This window comes from Phyllobates terribilis, unplaced genomic scaffold, assembly GCF_046119375.1.
Source record: "Phyllobates terribilis strain yellow unplaced genomic scaffold, ASM4611937v1 Scaffold_2253__1_contigs__length_149528, whole genome shotgun sequence".
Lineage (NCBI taxonomy): Eukaryota > Metazoa > Chordata > Amphibia > Anura > Dendrobatidae > Phyllobates > Phyllobates terribilis.
The window spans coordinates 87,428-106,340 of NW_027365011.1; the positions used below are offsets into that span (position 1 = coordinate 87,428).

General features: G+C 48.6%; 1 protein-coding gene across 1 annotated transcript in view; it reads right to left on the minus strand.

Moving 5' to 3' along the window:
* Positions 1-18,913, minus strand: part of LOC141245901 (dynein heavy chain domain-containing protein 1-like) — a 105,980-nt gene that overhangs the window by 82,430 nt on the left and 4,637 nt on the right. The window lies entirely within an intron of this gene.

Here is an 18,913-nt window from a genome sequence, read left to right on the forward strand (position 1 = left end):
ATTGTACATGTGGATTGTGCGTGCGGATTGTGCGTGCGGATTGTACGTGTGGATTGTGCGTGCGGATTGTACGTGCGAATTGTACATGCGGATTGTACATGAGGATTGTACATGCGGATTGTACATGCGGATCGTACGTGCGGATTGTACATGCGGATTGTACGTGCTGATTGTACATGCGGATTGTACATGCGGATTGTACGTGCTGATTGTACATGCGGATTGGACATGCGAATCGTACATGCGGATTGTACATGCGGATTGTACGTGCGGATTGTACGTGCGGATTGTACGTGCGGATTGTACATGCGGATCGTACGTGCGGATTGTACATGCGAATCGTACGTGCGGATTGTACGTGCGGATTGTACGTGCGGATTGTACATGCGGATTGTACATGCGGATTGTACATGTGGATTGGACATGCGGATTGTACATGCGGATTGTACATGCGGATTGTACATGCGGATCGTACATGCGGATCGTACGTGCTGATTGTACATGCGGATTGTCTGTACGGATTGTACATGCGAATCGTACATGCGGATCGTACATGCGGATTGTACGTGCTGATTGTACATGCGGATTGTACATGTGGATTGGACATGCGGATTGTACATGCGGATTGTACATGCGGATTGTACATGCGGATCGTACATGCGGATCGTACATGCGGATCGTACGTGCTGATTGTACATGCGGATTGTCTGTACGGATTGTACATGCGGATTGTACATGTGGATTGTACATGCGGATTGTACATGCGGATCGTACATGCGGATTGTACGTGCTGATTGTACATGCGGATTGTACGTGCTGATTGTACATGCGGATTGTGCGTGCGAATTGTACGTGTGGATTGTACGTGCGGATTGTCTGTACGGGTTGTACATGCGGATTGTACATGCGGATTGTACATGCGGATTGTACATGCGGATTGGACATGCGAATCGTACGTGCGGATTGTACATGCGGATTGGACATGCGAATCGTACATGCGGATTGTACATGCGGATTGTACGTGCGGATTGTCTGTACGGATTGTACATGCGGATTGTACATGCGGATTGTACATGCGGATTGGACATGTGGATTGTACATGTGGATTGTGCGTGCGGATTGTACATGCGGATTGTACATGCGGATTGGACATGCGAATCGTACGTGCTGATTGTACATGCGGATTGGACATGCGAATCGTACATGCGGATTGTACATGCGGATTGTACGTGCGGATTGGACATGTGGATTGTACGTGCGGATTGTCTGTACGGATTGTACATGCGGATTGTACATGCGGATTGGACATGTGGATTGTACATGCGGATTGTACATGTGGATTGTGCGTGCGGATTGTACATGCGGATTGTACATGCGGATCGTACATGCGGATCGTACGTGCGGATTGTACATGCGGATTGTACGTGCTGATTGTACGTGCGGATTGTACGTGCGAATCGTACATGCGGATCGTACATGCGGATTGTACGTGCGGATTGTACATGCGGATCGTACATGCGGATTGTACATGTGGATTGTGCATGCGGATTGTACGTGCTGATTGTACATGCGGATCGTACATGCGGATCGTACGTGCGGATTGTACATGCGGATCGTACATGCGGATTGTACGTGCGGATTGTACGTGCTGATTGTACGTGCGGATTGTACGTGCGAATCGTACATGCGGATCGTACATGCGGATTGTACGTGCGGATTGTACGTGCTGATTGTACATGCGGATTGTACGTGCGAATCGTACGTGCGGATTGTACGTGCGGATTGTACGTGCAGATTGTACGTGCGGATTGTACGTGCGGATTGTACGTGCGGATTGTACGTGCTGATTGTACGTGCGGATTGTACATGCGAATTGTACGTGCGGATTGTACGTGCGGATTGTACGTGCGGATTGTACGTGCGGATTGTACGTGCGGATTGTACGTGCTAATTGTACGTGCGGATTGTACATGCGAATTGTACATGCGGATTGTACGTGCGGATTGTACGTGCGGATTGTACATGCGGATTGTACGTGTGGATTGTACGTGCGGATTGTACATGCGGATTGTACGTGTGGATTGTACGTGTGGATTGTACATGCGGATCGTACATGCGGATCGTACGTGTGGATTGTACGTGCGGATTGTACGTGCTGATTGTACATGCGGATTGTACGTGCGGATTGTACGTGCGGATTGTACATGCGGATTGTACGTGTGGATTGTATGTGCGGATTGTACATGCGGATCGTACATGCGGATTGTACGTGTGGATTGTACATGCGGATTGTACGTGCTGATTGTACGTGCTGATTGTACGTGTGGATTGTACATGCGGATTGTACATGTGGATTGTACGTGCGGATTGTACATGCGTTTTTCCTTGCATTTCCGCATGCGGGTTGTGATTTTAGCATCACCTGGAAAGTTCTTGACAACTTGTTCACACAATATAAATCCATGCAACCGACAACCGGCAACCGGCATATATAGTGTGACCGAGAGAATGGTAAAAAATAAAGCTATACTTACCTTCTGATGGCCCGGGGTGTCTTGCTGCGCTCCTGTCCTGGCTGCCGGCAGATCGCGGTACGCGTTACTCAAAGACCTGTCGTCACATGACTATGACGGCAGCGCAGGTCCTTCAGTCCTGCGCGATCTGTAGGCAAGCGAAGAGAAGGAGTCCGGGGGCCGTCGGAAGGTGAATATAATCTTTATTTTATTCTTTTTTTTACAGGTTCTATGGTCCCCGGGTCTGGATGAGTCTCCTGTCCTCCACACCCCGGTACCATCCGCACATTAGAACGCATGGATTCTGCATGTACAGATTCAGTGATGCGCTTTTCATGCGTTCTAATGCAAGTCAATGGCGGCGATTACGCTGCGCTTCCGCAAAATTAATGGACGTGCTGCGGATCTTTGAGCACAGCATAAGCGCTGCGGAAATATACACAGCATGGGCATTGACATTGGAGACCATGGGGGAAGGTTTACCAAGCGTTTCCCAAGCGTTTATGCTGTGCTCAAAGATCCGCAGCATAAACGCTTGGAAAACGCATCGTGGGCACACAGCCTTAGAGTTACCGGAAGTACATGTTTAAGGGGTGTGGGGTGTGGGTATCTCTGCCCAACCAGGGGGCTGATCCCAAGAGAAGGAGAATAATAATAACTACCTTGAAAATCATTAAGGAAGGTGAAGAGTTCTTAGACAGAGCAGAATTATCTCTTCATGATTCAGAAAGAGAAGAAATTCTCTCTGCACCTGAGGAAACAGAGGAATGGAAGCCTGTGACCCAGAGAAGCCGGAGGATCGAGAGGCAGTCAGCACCCATACTGCTCAGGAACCAGTACCAGGCTCTCACGCAGGAGAACCATGAAGAAATACAGCAAGATAAGACTTTGCCAGCAATGAAGAACCTTGTAAGCCCTCAGAATCCTCCTGGATGGAGAAAGAAGAATGTTGTGAAGAAAAAACGGAGAGTGGTGGTCATGGGGGATTCCCTGTTAAGAGGAACAGAGGCCGCTATCTGCAGACCAGACATAACCTCAAGAGAAATGTGCTGTCTTCCAGGAGCAAAAATTACAGATGTGTCTGACAGGATATCAAGACTCTTCAGACCTACAGATCACTACCCATTCCTGCTAATACATGTGGGGACAAATGACACCGCAAGAAAGGACCTGGAAACCATCTGCAGTGACTTTGAAGACTTAGGCAAGAAAGTGAAAGAATTGGGAGCGCAGGTGGTCTTCTCATCCATCCTCCCAGTGGATGGCCATGGAACAATGAGGTGGAATAAGATTCTACAGGTGAACAACTGGCTACGTCGATGGTGCCGTCAACAAGGATTTGGATTTCTGGATCACGGAATGAATTACCTATACGATGGACTACTTGCTAGAGATGGGGTGCACCTTACGAAGACTGGAAAACATGTATTTGGAAGTCGCCTTGCTACACTCATCAGAAGAGCTTTATACCAGAACAATGTGGGAAGGGAAACAAAAGACCAGAAAAAGCCATACAGCTGACAAATACTATTGAGATCTCTGCTACTGGAAGTGGAAAGGAAGAACAAAGACAAAAAAATCTAAATAATAAAAATATGGGAGGAAGAGAAACCAATCACAAACTAAAATGTTTTTATACAAATGCACAAAGCATGGGCAACAAACAAGGAGAATTGGAACTACTAACGCAGGAAAAGAAATATGATGTCATTGGAATCACTGAAACTTGGTGGGACGATACACATGATTGGAATAAAAGGCTAAAAGGATACAACTTATCTGCAAGAAACAGACTTGATAAACGAGGAGGAGGTGTCGCATTGTATGTTAGAAAAGCGAATATCTGCACAGAGATTGAAGCTTCAGAGACTGGGAGATCTGTGGAAACTGTTTGGGTAAGAATACAAGGAGAGAACAACGGAAAGGACACCATTGTAGGCATTTACTACAGGCCACCTGGGCAAGCTGAAGATATGGATGAGCTCTTTATGTATCAAATGACCAAGTTCTCCAAAAAATATGACGTAGTGGTCATGGAAGATTTCAACTATCCAGACATTTGTTGGGAATCTCTCTCAAGTAAAACTAACAGGTCAAGCAAATTCTTATCCTCTCTTGCTGACAACTTTATCTTCCAAAAGGTAGGGGAGAAAACAAGGGGATCTGCTACTTTGGATCTAATCCTTATAAACAGGGAGGAAATGGTTGAGGAGGTAAAGGTGGCTGGGACCCTAGGAGGCAGCGATCATGCTATTATAGAATTTTGGATAACTAGAGGAGGAAGACATGTGAAGACTCAAACTTCAAGGTTAGATTTTAGAAAGGCAGATTTTAAGAGACTCAGAAAGAGAATAGGAGGGATCCAATGGCTGGATGTCCTTAAGGACAAAAATGTCCAGGAAGGATGGGAAATTTTTAAAAATGAGATTCTCAAAGCACAATCGTTAACAATCCCGAAAAGTAGGAAGAATGGGAAGCATTTAAGGAAACCAGGATGGATGAACACAGAACTTAAACACATGCTAAAAAGAAAGAAAGAAATGTTTATTAAATGGAAAGAGGGAGGCATATCTAAAGAAGATTATAATGCAGTCTGCAGATCCTGCAGGGCACGTATCAGGTTAGCTAAAGCTGACAATGAATTAAGGCTTGCAAGAGATGTCAAAAGCAATAAAAAAGGATTTTGGGGGTATGTCAAAAGTAAAAGAAAAGTCAAAGATGCTATAGGATTTTTACAGGATGAAAATGGAAAAATGGTAAGAGAGGATGTTGAGAAGGCCGAACTTTTTAATTCCTATTTTGCATCTCTTTTCTCTCAGAAAGAAAATGTAACATCAACTGATCTTCACTGTCCTTTTAAAGGAATAGAGGAATCCAAGTTATCGGTAAACAGAAAGATTGTGAGGGAATATTTAGCTAACATAAATGAGTTCAAGTCTCCAGGTCCAGATGAATTACACCCCAGAGTACTGAAGGAGATTGTAGAAGAAATTTTAGAACCACTCTCCATAATCTTTGAAAATTCTTGGAGAACAGGAGAAGTCCCAGAAGACTGGAGAAGAGCAAATGTTGTTCCTATCTTCAAAAAGGGGAAGAAGGTGGACCCAGGGAACTATAGGCCGGTGAGTCTGACTTCTATACCAGGAAAGATCTTTGAACAAATTATTAAACAACATGTATGTAAGTACCTGGATAAGAATGACGTGATTAACCAGAGTCAGCATGGGTTTGTAACTAACAAGTCATGTCAGACTAACTTAATTTCCTTCTATGACAGAATCATTGACTGGGTGGATCAGGGAAATGCTGTAGATATAGTATATCTTGACTTCAGCAAAGCATTTGACAAAGTATCTCACACCATCCTTATTGAAAAAATAACCAAGTATGCAATGGACCAGGCAACTGTTAGGTGGATTCATAACTGGCTTAGTGATCGGACTCAAAGGGTGGTTGTAAATGGCTTCACATCCAGCTGGATGAATGTCTCAAGTGGGGTACCACAGGGCTCCGTCCTGGGACCTGTATTGTTCAACATCTTTATCAATGATTTAGATGAAGGAATTGAGGGTAAACTGATTAAATTTGCTGATGACACAAAGCTAGGAGGGATAGCTAATACTAGAGAAGAGAGAGAGAGGCTTCAAAAAGACCTAAATAAACTGGAGGAGTGGGCAGCAACCAACAGAATGGTTTTTAATAGGGAAAAATGCAAAGTCCTACATCTGGGCAATAAAAATGAAAAAAGCATATACAGAATGGGAGGAATAGAGCTAAGCAACAGTACATGTGAAAAAGACTTAGGTATACTAATAGATCATAGACTGAACATGAGTCAACAGTGTGATGCAGCAGCAAAAAAGGCAAATACAATTCTGGGATGTAGTAACAGAAGCATACAGTCTAGATCACGTGAAGTCATTATCGGACTTTACTCCTCTTTGGTCAGACCTCATCTGGAATACTGTGTACAGTTTTGGGCACCACATTTTAAAAAAGACATAGACAAACTGGAGCAAGTTCAGAGAAGAGCGACCAGAATGGTGACCGGTCTGCAAACCATGTCCTATGAGGAACGGTTACAGGATTTGGGAATGTTTAGCTGCAAAAAAGAAGACTGAGAGGAGACTTAATAGCTGTCTACAAATATGTCAAGGGCTGTCACATTGTAGAAGGATCATCTTTATTCTCATTTGCACAAGGAAAGACTAGAAGCAATGGGATGAAACTAAATGGGAGGAGACACAGATTAGATATTAGAAGACACTTTTTGACAGTTAGGGTGATTAATGAGTGGAACAGGCTGCCACGAGAGGTGGTGAGTTCCCCTTCAATGGACGTCTTCAAACAGAGGCTGGACAGACATCTGTCTGAGATGATTTAGTGAATCCTGCTTTGAGCAGGGGGTTGGACCAGATGACCCAGGAGGTCCCTTCCAACTCTACCATTCTATGATTCTATGATTCTAATAAGACACATGTTTTTTAGTTAGTTGGTGCTGTGCTGTGTGAAGGGCTAGGACCTGTGCTGAGGACAGATCCTAGTGACGTGTATGGATTATTGGAGATCCATTGGGCTATTGGACATTGGAGATCAGTTGCCACGTGGGATTGTGATGTCTTGCCACCCTGCTGGATTTGAAGACTTAGTCTGAGACTGTTGTTGCATTGTACTTGGCGTTGGTGTCATGCCAGGTGTGAGTGCAACACAGAGAGTCAAGCCAGGTGTGAGTGTGTGACGCTCATAGCCCTCCCTGGGAATTGGGGGTACTCGGAGCCGGGTCAGATGTTGGGGGAGGCAGTCATGGCCAGGACCCGTTCCGTGCCCAGTGACAAGGCCAGGGGATGGGGATGACTCGGTTACCCGGGCCTTTAGCCGTAAGGGGGTCGCGGTGGTCGGCTCCCGGGCCCGTACTCTGGGGTCTCTCTTTAAAAAGGCGTTGATAGATGTTAAGTTTTATTAAAAAGTTTGTGACGCCACCTGTGGCTTCTGGTGAGGATCACCAGCGCTGCGCAGTCCACTGAGGCCGGTGATAAGGCAGCTTGATGGTATGGCTCCCCACAGGTGGAGCTAGGCCTCAGGGCAGTATAAGAACGGGGATGCAGGACAGGCGAGACCCAGCCGAGTCGGAGCAAGAACAGGGACGGACACGGTAGTCACTTCAGTACCTTTTACTGATGGAAATTCAGGCACTCCCCGGAACACTGTAGGGTGAAGGGTGCATGTCCGGATCCGCCCCAATGAGCGGGTTCTGGGCCTCCTGTTACTTGCCTCTGCGTAGTAAGTTTCTGACCTGCCTGGAGCTAGGCATAACTTTGTCTCTGTCCTGCGCTGGCTGACCTTGTGGTAGGGCCTTGTCTTGGAGTGCACGCTCCCGACCTACGGGGCCTATGTGTCTCCTGGCTCTGGTACGTATCAGCACTTTAGCGATCCTGGGACCTGTAGTTCTCCAGGGATTCCGGTTTATCTTACTGGGTCGTGGAGATCCCGGCAAGCTTCGGACCCGGTGCCCGGTAACTACTTCTTCGGGGTGAGATAGTTAAGCTCCTCTGCCCCCTATGAACTAACTCTCTCTACTCTTTCGCCAACGGCCTACTCGGACCCTCAATAGGCTACTCACACTAACGGCAGCGTGCCACTCTTCACCGATCTTATGGCGCCGGCACACCCAAAGCTCACCTCACTGAGCTGCGCCGAGTCTTGATCTGGATAAGCTCCACTGCAGGATAGCAATTGCAGGAGCTGGAACAGGCTTTTGTCCTCTGAGGTAACTCCAATCAGGCTGTAATGGACTCACTGCTATACCAGAATAGACTGACTGCTGCCTGGCTCCACCTTCCCTTTTATATCTCCCTAACGGGCTCCCTCTGGTGGTCTGAGGTAGAAGGTGGAGATGTGTGAATAGTTATGGGGGCCTCTTGTGGAGGAATCCTTCAATACACCCTTCTAGGAGTTGTGATACCAAGCACAGCTGGGCTTCACAATATCTTGCGGGGAGCACCTGGTCATGGCTGGTTTATGGTGAAATCTTGCGGGGAGCTCCTGATCGTGGCTGGTTTATGGTGAAATCTTGCGGGGAGCACCAGGTTGTGGCTGGATTATGGTGAAATCTTGCTGAGAGCACCTGGCCGTGGTCGGTTTATGGTGAAATCGTACAGAGAGCACATGGGCGTGGCCGGTTTATGGTGAAATCTTGGGGGGACCACCAGGTTGTGGCTGGATTATGGTGAAATCTTGCTGAGAGCACCTGGCCGTGGCCAGTTTATGGTGAAATCATACAGAGAGCACATGGCCGTGGCCGGTTTATGGTGAAATCGTACAGAGAGCACATGGGCGTGGCCGGTTTATGGTGAAATCTTGCTTGGAGCACCTGGCCGTGGCCGGTTTATTGTGAGATCTTGCGGAGAGCTCCTGGTCGTGGCCGGTTTATGGTGAAATCTTGCTGGGAGCACCTGGCTGTGGCCAGTTTATGGTGAAATTTTGCGGGGAGCACCTGGTCGTGGCCAGTTTACGGTGAAATCTTGCAGAAATCACCTGGTCATGGTCGGTTTATGGTGAAATCTTGCGATGAGCACCTGGCTGTGGCCAGTTTATGGTGATATCTTGGGGGGACCACCTGGGCGTGGTCGGTTTATGGTGAAATCTTGCGGTGAGCACCTGGTCATGGCCGGTTTATGGTGAAATCTTGCAGAGAGAACCTGGCCATGGCTGGTTTATGGTGAAATCTTGCGATGAGCACCTGGCTGTGGCCAGTTTATGGTGATATCTTGCGGGGAGCACCTGGCCGTGGCCAGTTTATAGTGAAATCTTGTGGGGAGCTCCTGGTCGAGGCCGGTTTATGGTGAAATCTTGCGGGGAGCACCTGGCCGTGGCCGGTTTATGGTGAAATTTTGCGGGGAGCACCTGGTCGTGGCCGGTTTATGGTGAAATCTTGCGGTGAGTACCTGGTCGTGGCCAGTATATGGTGAAATCTTGCGGGGAGCACCTGGTCGTGACTGGAATATAGTTAATTCTTGCGGTGAGCTCCTGGCCGTGGCTGGAATATACAGTAGTTAATTCTTGCGGTGAGCTCCTGGCCATGGTCAGGTTACTGTGAAATCTTGAATGGAGCACCTGGCCATGGCCGGTTTATGGTGAAATCATGCGGGGAGCACCTGGTCATGGCCGGTTTATGGTGAAATCATGCGGGGAGCACCTGGTCGTGGCTGGTTTATTGTGAAATCTTGCGGGGAGCACCTGGTCGTGGCTGATTTATGGTGAAATCTTGCGGTAAATACCTGGCCGTGGCAGGTATATGGTGAAATCTTGCGGGGAGCACCTGGTCGTGGCTGGTATATGGTTAAATGTTGCGGTGAGCACCTGCCCGTAGCCAGTTTATGGTGAAATCTTGCGGGGAGCAACTGGCCGTGGCCGGTTTATTGTGAGATCTTGCGGGGAGCTCCTGGTCGTGGCCGGTTTATGGTGAAATCTTGCGAGGAGCACCAGGTTGTGGCCGGTTTATGGTGAAATCTTGCTAGGAGCACCTGGCTGTGGCCGGTTTATGGTGAAATTTTGCGGGGAGCACCTGGTTGTGGCCAGTTTATGGTGAAATCTTGCAGAAATCACCTGGTCATGGTCGGTTTATGTTGAAATTTTGCGATGAGCACCTGGCTGTGGCCAGTTTATGGTGATATCTTGCGGGGAGCACCTGGGCGTGGTCGGTTTATGGTGAAATCTTGCGGTGAGCACCTGGTCATGGCCGGTTTATGGTGAAATCTTGCAGAGAGAACCTGGCCATGGCTAGTTTATGGTGAAATCTTGCGATGAGCACCTAGCTGTGGCCAGTTTATGGCGATATCTTGCAGGGAGCACCTGGCCGTGGCCAGTTTATAGTGAAATCTTGTGGGGAGCTTCTGGTCGAGGCCGGTTTATGGTGAAATCTTGCGGGGAGCACCAGGTTGTGGCCGGTTTATGGTGAAATCTTGCTGGGAGCACCTGGCCGTGGCCGGTTTATGGTGAAATTTTGCGGGGAGCACCTGGTCGTGGCCGGTTTATGGTGAAATCTTGCAGTGAGTACCTGGTCGTGGCCAGTATATGGTGAAATCTTGCGGGGAGCACCTGGTCGTGGCTGGAATATAGTTAATTCTTGCGGTGAGCTCCTGGCCGTGGCCAGGTTACTGTGAAATCTTGAATGGAGCACCTGGCCGTGGCCGGTTTATGGTGAAATCTTGCGGGGAGCACCTGGTCATGGCCGGTTTATAGTGAAATCATGCGGGGAGCACCTGGTCGTGGCTGATTTATGGTGAAATCTTGCGGTAAATACCAGGCCGTGGCCGGTATATGGTGAAATCTTGCGGGGAGCACCTGGTCGTGGCTGGTATATGGTTAAATGTTGCGGTGAGCACCTGCCCGTAGCCGGTTTAAGGTGAAATCTTGCGGGGAGCAACTGGCCGTGGCCGGTTTATGGTGAAATCATGCGGGGAGCACCAGGTCGTGGCTGGTTTATGGTGAAATCTTGCGAGGAGCACCTGGTCATGGCTGATTTATGATGAAATCTTGTGGTAAATTCTTGGCCGTGGCCGGTAAATGGTGAAATCTTGCGGGGAGCACCTGGTCGTGGCTGGTATATGGTTAAATGTTGTGGTGAGCACCTGCCCGAAGCCGGTTTATGGTGAAATCTTGCGGTGAGCAACTGGCTGTGTCCGGTTTATGGTGAAATCTTGCGGGGAACACCTGGTCGTGGCCGGTTTATTGTTAAATCTTTCAGGGAGCACCTGGTCGTGGCCAGTTTATGGTGAAATCTTGCAGAAAGCACCTGGCCATGGCCAGTTTATGGTGAAATCTTGTGGTAAGCAACTGGCCGTGGCAAGTTTATTGTTAAATCTTGCAGGGAGCACCTGGTCGTGGCCAGTTTATGGTGAAATCTTGCGGTGAGCAACTGGCCGTGGCCAGTTTATGGTGAAATCTTGCAGAAAGCACCTGGCCGTGGCCAGTTTATGGTGAAATCTTGCAGAAAGCACCTGGCCGTGGCCAGTTTATGGTGAAATCTTGCGGTGAGCACCTGACCATGGCCGGTTTATGGTGAAATTTTGTGGGGAGTACCTGGTCGTGACCGGTTTATGGTGAAATCTTGCGGGTAGCACCTGGTCGTGGCCGGTTTATGGCAAAATCTTGTGGGGAGCACCAGGTTGTGGCTGGTTTATGGTGACATTTTGCTGGCAGCACCTGCCACAGGTGTGTCAGAAGTGACAGACAGTCGCCCTGCAGTTGGTTGCAGGAGATCTCTATGTTCGGAATTACAGACACATTCTTAGAGGCTGTTTCTAGGACCCAGCGGATACCTTCCTCTGGCTAATTAACATCTGGCCTGGGTGTATCAATACCTGCTGTGTGTCAGAGGGAGGTGCGGCGATATTCATTACTCCTTGTGAAGGTTTGAGTGAGAGCAGCACTTCCTCTCTGGTGCTTGAGGACGTATGCGCATTTGTCTGGAGTCGTCTAAAGCTAAGCAATTTTCCCTTGCTTGTCCTCCCTTGTTGTCTTTAGTGTTCAGTGGGGATCGACTAGTGCTCATCCACTTCCTTCCCTAGCCAGGGCCAAACGCCAGGGAAAGACAGGGCGAGGAACGTGTGCGGCGATAGGTGAAGAGAAAATACTGGGATGTTAGGGGAGACAGGGTGCAATTCTATCATCCAGGAGGTCTCCACTCCCCCCTTTCCCTAGAGTCTGGGCTCCCTTTCTCTCTTCCCTTTGTGTTGACTTAAGTCTTTCCAACACCTTGCATGACATTATCGCCGGCCAAGCACATTTTGAAAAGGGATAAAAAAACTGACACTTTTTTTTTTTTTCTCTGTGTGTTTTTGGGCTTCGACATTTTTTTTTCCTTTCTCCTTGGTATGAGCTCAGTTGCAGAGCAGTTTGCCGCCTGTCTCTGGAGGTAAATGACCTCCGCTGTGAGGTTCAGCCGCAGCATCAGCGGCTACAAGTCGCCAATGTGGGGGTCTGCAGGTAGGCCTGTCCAGCCTGAACCAAAGGTTGCCCTCCCGGACAGGTTTTCAGGAGGTTGGGACAAGTTTTTTGCTTTCAAGGAGGCCTGCAAATTGTATTTTAAGCTTCGTCCTTACTCCTTCAGATATGAAGAGCAACGGGTTGGAATTGTGATCTCTCTACTGCAGGGAGATCCTCAGTCATGGGCATTTTCTTTAACACAGGACTTGGTTTGTCTCCAGTCTGTGGAGGGGTTTTTCGGGGCTCTGGCACTCATCTATGATAACCCTGACCGAGTTGCCTTGGCTAAGTCTAGGCTATGTCGCCTTCAGCAGGGGAATCGGTCAGTGGAGACGTACAGTTCAGAATTAAGTAGATGGGCAACAGATTCCAAATGGAATGACTCAGCCATTAGCAGTCAATTTTATGAGGGTCTTACTGAAAGGTTGAAAGATGCATTGGCAGTATATGAAACCCCTCAGTCCTTGGAGGCTGCCATGTCGTTGGCCATACGTCTTGATAGACGCCTTTGGGATAGACGGGTGAGACCACCTTCTCCTGGGCCTTCTTGTCGGGGTCGAGTACCTCTGCTGGGGGAGCGGTCTGGGGGTGAGTAAGTACTGGGGGAGGTGGAGGAACCCACGCAGTTAGGGGGTGTCGCTCCATCATATATCTCCCTGGAGATTCGCAAGAGAAAAGGCGTATGTTTTTGTGGGAAAAAGGGACATTTTGTTGGGACCCGTCCTTCAATATCGTCTCGGCGCCACTTGCACAGAAAGCATTAACTCAGATTGAACATAATGTAAAACTGAGGGTGGGGTCAGTTCATTGTGAAATAATCCCTTGATATGTCCTGGACAATCTTCCCACACCGATTGTTTTGGGTATTCCTTGGCTTGTTAAACATAATACATTGGTGGATTGGCAAACCGGGGAGATTATTGAATGGGGAGATTTCTGCCATGAGAACTGTTTAGATATTTCCCTTGCTACTGTCTCTACGGAAATATTACCTGCTTTTCTGTCTGATTTTGAGGATGTTTTTTCTGAGAGGGGGGGTCAGGATTTGCCTCCTCATCGTGCTTATGGCTATCCTATTAACCTGACCCCCGGAGCTAATCCAACGAAGTCCAGACTGAATAATCTTTCTGGCCCTGAGAGACAAGCCATGAAGGATTTCATTGTGGAAAGTCTGGAGAAGGGACATATCAGAACCTCATCTTCGCCCATGGCGGCAGGGTTCTTCTTTGTGAAGAAAAAAGATGTTGGTCTATGTTCCTGTTTAGATTTCTGGGAATTAAATCAAATTACCATCCGTGATCCATACCCTCTTTCTCTGATTCCTGATTTGTTCAGCCAGGTTGTAGGCGCTAAGGTATTCGCCAAGTTGGATTTAAGGGGAGCCTACAACCTGGTTAGAATCAGATGAATGGAAAACAGTGTTCAATACCCCGGAAGGACATTTCGAGAGTCTGGTTATGCCTTTTGGTTTGACCAATGCACCTGCGGTATTCCAGCATTTCATAAATTATATTTTCCACCATTTAGTGGGGAGGTTTGTGGTGGTCTATCTCAGGGTTCCCCAACTCCAGTCCTCAAGGCCCACCAACAGGTCATGTTTTCAGGATTTCCTTAGTATTACACAGGTGATAATTCCATCACCTGCACAGGCAATAATTCCATCACCTGTGCAATACTAAGGAAATCCTGAAAACATGACCTGTTGGTGGGCCTTGAGGACTGGAGTTGGGGAACCCTGGTCTATCTGGACGATATTTTGGTTTACTCATCTGATTTTGAGACACATCGGGGGCATGTTAAGCAGGTTCTCCAGATATTAAGGGATAAGAAACTTTATGCCAAACTGGAAAAATGTGTTTTTCGCTGTTCAGGAGGTACAGTTTTTGGGGTACTTGTTGTCATCTTCGGGTTTTTGGATGGATCCAGAGAAGATCCGTGCAGTCCTTGATTGGGACCGTCCCAAGAATCTGAAGGCTCTACAATGTTTTCTGGGCTTTACTAATTTTTACAGGAAATTCATCCAAAATTACTCTGTAACGGTGAAACCTCTTACTGACATGACTAAGAAGGGGTCTCATCTCTCATCGCTCATCATTTTTGGCAGCCGGGGTTGCATCGGGATGTGATTGAACATGTAGCTGCTTGTAGTATTTGCGCGCGTTCTAAGGTGTCGCATACCCGTCCGTCTGGTACTCTTCTTCCGCTACCTATCCCTAGTAGGCCATGTACACACTTGTCCATGGATTTTATTACTGACCTACCGGTTTCTGCAGGCAAAACGGTGGTTTTGGTGGTAGTAGATAGGTTCAGTAAAATTTTTCATTTCGTCGCATTACCTGCACTTCCAAATGCCAAGGCACAGGTGTTCATAAATGAGATTGTGAAGCTTCACGAGGTTCCAGTTATTTTCCAAGTTCTGGAAGGCATTCTGTTCTCGCCTGGGGGTGCAGCTGTCCTTTTCCTCTGCCTTCCACCTTCAGTTGAATGGACAGCCTGAGCGTGTCAATTAGAATTTGGAGACCTACCTCAGGTGTTTCGTCTCCGAAAATCAGGAGGATTGGGCATCCTACTTACCACTGGCAGAATTTGCAATTAATAATCATCGTCAAGAATCCACTGGCAGGTCATCGTTCTTCGGTGCATACGGTTATTACCCACAGTTTGGTACCTTTAGTGGGGGAGAAGCTTCATGAGTTCCTGAGGAGGAACGTTTTGCTTCGTCGCTCTCCTCGGTGTGGCGGGGGTGTTCTGAGTAATTTAAAGATCATCGGAGACAGGTATAAACGTATGGCTGACAGAAAACGCTTGCCAGGTCCGGACCTGAATGTGAATGACTTTGTGTTGTTGTCTACCAGGAATATAAGATTGAAAGTTCTTTCTTGGAAGCTGGGACCTAGGTTTATTTGTCCCTATAAAATAACCGCCATCATTAACCCAGCAGCGTTTCATCTTGAACTTCCTCAGGCTCTTAAGGTCCACAATGTGTTCTACAGGTCCTTACTCAAGAAGTATGTGGAACCTCTTGAGCCATCACCTCTACCACCGCCCCCAGTAATGGTTGATGGTAATCTGGAGTTGCCGATTTCGAGGATTGTAGATTCTCGTCTCCAACGTCATTCTCTACAATACTTGGTGCACTGGAAAGGCTATGGTCCAGAGGAGAGGATGTGGGTTTCAGCATCAGAGGTGAACGCTCCCAGGTTGGTTTGTTCATTCCACACCTCTTATCCTGAGAAACCCGGTCCTGAGTGTCCGGAGGCCACTTGTAGAGGGGGGGGGGGGGGGTAATGTCACGGGTGTGTCAGAAGTGAGAGTCGTCCTGCAGTTGGTTGCAGGAGATCTCTACGTTTGGCATTACAGTACAGACACCCTCTTAGAGGCTGTCTCTAGGACCCAGCAGCTACCTTCCTCTGGCTAATTAACATCCTGGCCTGGGTGTATAAATACCTGCTGTGTGTCAGAGGGAGGTGCGGCGATATTCATTACTCCTTGTGAAGGCTTGAGAGAGCAGCACTTCCTCTCTGGTGCTTGAGGACGTATGCGCATTTGTCTGGAGTTGTCTAAAGCTAAGCAATTTTCCCTTGTTTGTCCTCCCTTGTTGTCTTTAGTGTTCAGTGGGGATTGACTAGTGCTCATCTTCTTCCTTCCCTAGCCAGGGCAAAATGCTAGGGAAAGACAGGGCGAGGAATGCGTGCGGCAATTGGTGAAGAGACAATATAGGGACGTTAGGGGAGACAGGTTGATATTCTATCAGCTAGGAGGTCTCCACTCCCCCCTTTCCATAGAGTGTGCGTGACAGCACCTGGCCGTGGACAGTTTATAGTGAAATCTTGCGGGGAGCACCTGGTCATTGCCGGTTTATGATGAAATCATGCTGGGAGCACCTGGTCGTGGCTGGTTTATGGTGAAATCTTGCGGTGAGTACCTGGTCGTGGCCGGTTTATGGTGAAAGCTTGTGGTGAGCACTTGGCTGTGGCTGGTTTATGGTGAAATCTTGCGGGAAGCACCTGGCCGTTGCCGGTTTATGGTGAAATCTTGCAGGGAGCACCTGGTCATGGCCGGTTTATAGTGAAATTTTGCTGGGAGCACCTGGCCGTAGCAGGTTTATGGTGAAATCTTGCTGGGAGCACCCGGTCATGGCCGGTATATGGTGAAATCTTGTGGTGAGTACCTATACGTGGCTGGTATATGGTGAAATCTTACAGTGAGCACCTGGCCGTGGCCAGTTTATTGTGAAATCTTGCAGGGAGCACCTGGTCATGGCTAGTATATGGTGAAATTTTGCGGTGAGCACCTGGCTGTGGCCAGTTTATTGTGACATTTTGCGGGAAGCACCTGGCCGCGGTCGGTTTATTGTGAAATCTTGTGGGGAGCACCTCGTCGTGGATCTAATTTGAGAATTGGTGACACGTTCAATACTTTATTTCACCTGATGTATATACAGTAGATATTGTCCTTGAGTGGAGATAAGTATCATAGAGGTCAGCTTCAGTGATGTAAGCCTGAGAAAGCATGCTCCAGCACATATAGTGCTGAGAGGGCTAAGAGGCTGTATCAGGGCTGGGTTTTACGAGCAGTCATAGAGATGGGTGGCAGTGGCTGCTCACATATCCCCACCCCAGGGGCGTGGTTTGGCAGAGAAAATGGAGACCAAGTGTCTCATTCAGTGTGTGTGTCTGGAGCCGTGTAGATCTCCAGTATGTTGGTCTGTGCTAAGGACCTAGAACTGGACACTGACCTGAGCAGGTGAACCCGCAATATTGTATGGAAATTATGCCGGGAACTGCTGTTTTTTTTGTTTGGTTTCCTGAGCGATTTCTGCAGTCTTAATAAATCTGCTTGAACATGCTAATGAAATCGCTTCCTGCACCTACCTAAAAGCAGCGGAGTGAGTACAAACCCTAAAATTTATATATATATATACAATGTTAGAACAGCGGCGGTGACCCTGCACGAGTCCCCTTCATCCTCCCAGCAGGGATGCCGGCGTGTTCACTTACCCGCCCCCGCTCCCTCGGCATTTGTTTCCTCCCAGGACCTGTGCACGGCATGCAGGTCTCCTGGGACTGTGTTTAGGGCACACTGCCTGCCTCTTAATGGGGCAGTGCATGCCCTTCTTTAAACATCCCCAGCCAATGCCTGGGAGAAGTCTGATATTTAAGGCACCATCCCCTATTGAGAGGTGCCTTAGCAATTTTAGTAATCAGTTTGTTTCCTGCTACCTAGTTGTAAGGTCCCGGTACCTGTGTTTCCTGAACCTCATCCTCATCCTGACCATCTGACCTGCCCTGTCTGAACCTGATCCTGTGCGTCCTGCCTGCCTTGTCTGAACTTTATTCTGTCCGTCCTACCTGCCCTGTCTGAACTTTATTCTATCCGTCCTGCCTGCCCTGTCTGAACCTTATTCTGTCCGTTCTGCCTGCCCTGTCTGAATCTGATCCTGTCCAACCAGCCTGCCCTGTCTAAACCTGATCCTGTCCATCCTGTCTGCCCTGTCTGAACCTGATCCTGTCCTGCCTGCCCTGTCTGAACCTGATCCTGTCCGTCCTACCTGCCCTGTCTGAACCTGATCCTGTTCGTCCTGTCTGAACCAGATCCTGTCCGTCCTGCCTGCCCTGTCTGAACCTGATCCTGTCCGTCCTGCCTGCCCTGTCAGAACCTGATCCTGTCTGTCCTGCCTGCCCTGTCTGAACCTGATCCTGGTCGTCCTGCCTGCCCTGTCTGAACCTGATCCTGGTCGTCCTGCCCTGTATGAACCTGATCCTGTCCGTCCTGCCTGCCCTGTCTGAACCTGATCCTGGTCGTCCTGCCCTGTCTAAACCTGATCCTGTCCGTCCTGCCTGCCCTGTCTGAACCTGATCCTGTCCGTCCTACCTGCCCTGTCTGAACCTGATCCTGGTCGTCCTGCCCTGTCTGAACCTGATCCTGTCCGTCCTGCCTGCCCTGTGTGAACCTGATCCTGTTCGTCGTACGACGTTCAGGACCTAATCCATCTTGTCTGCATCTATACCGCTACTCTCACTAGTCCAGTCTGAACCTACACCTGTGATCCTGTACTCTAGTCCATCCTGTGTTCCTGAACTTATCCTGTCCATTCCTGACCCAGTACCTGTCCTGTCTGCCAGCCGGGCAGTCCTGACCCGGAATCTGTTCTGTTTACCAGCTGCACTTCCTCCTGTTAACCAGTTCCTGGCCGGTTCTGCTTGCCTGCCCCTTTGGGGGACAGCTGAATCGGCTCCGGAGTCTATCCTGGAGTAGCACCTGGCATCTACCTGGGTTCAAGCCTAACTTCACCATCAGGGGCTCTAGTGAAGAACCAGGTGGTCACTTAGTTAAGCCCCTCCAGGCTCTCCCCAGACTGTGGCACAGTGCTTCCACTACCAGGTGCGTAACATATACACACACACAAACGT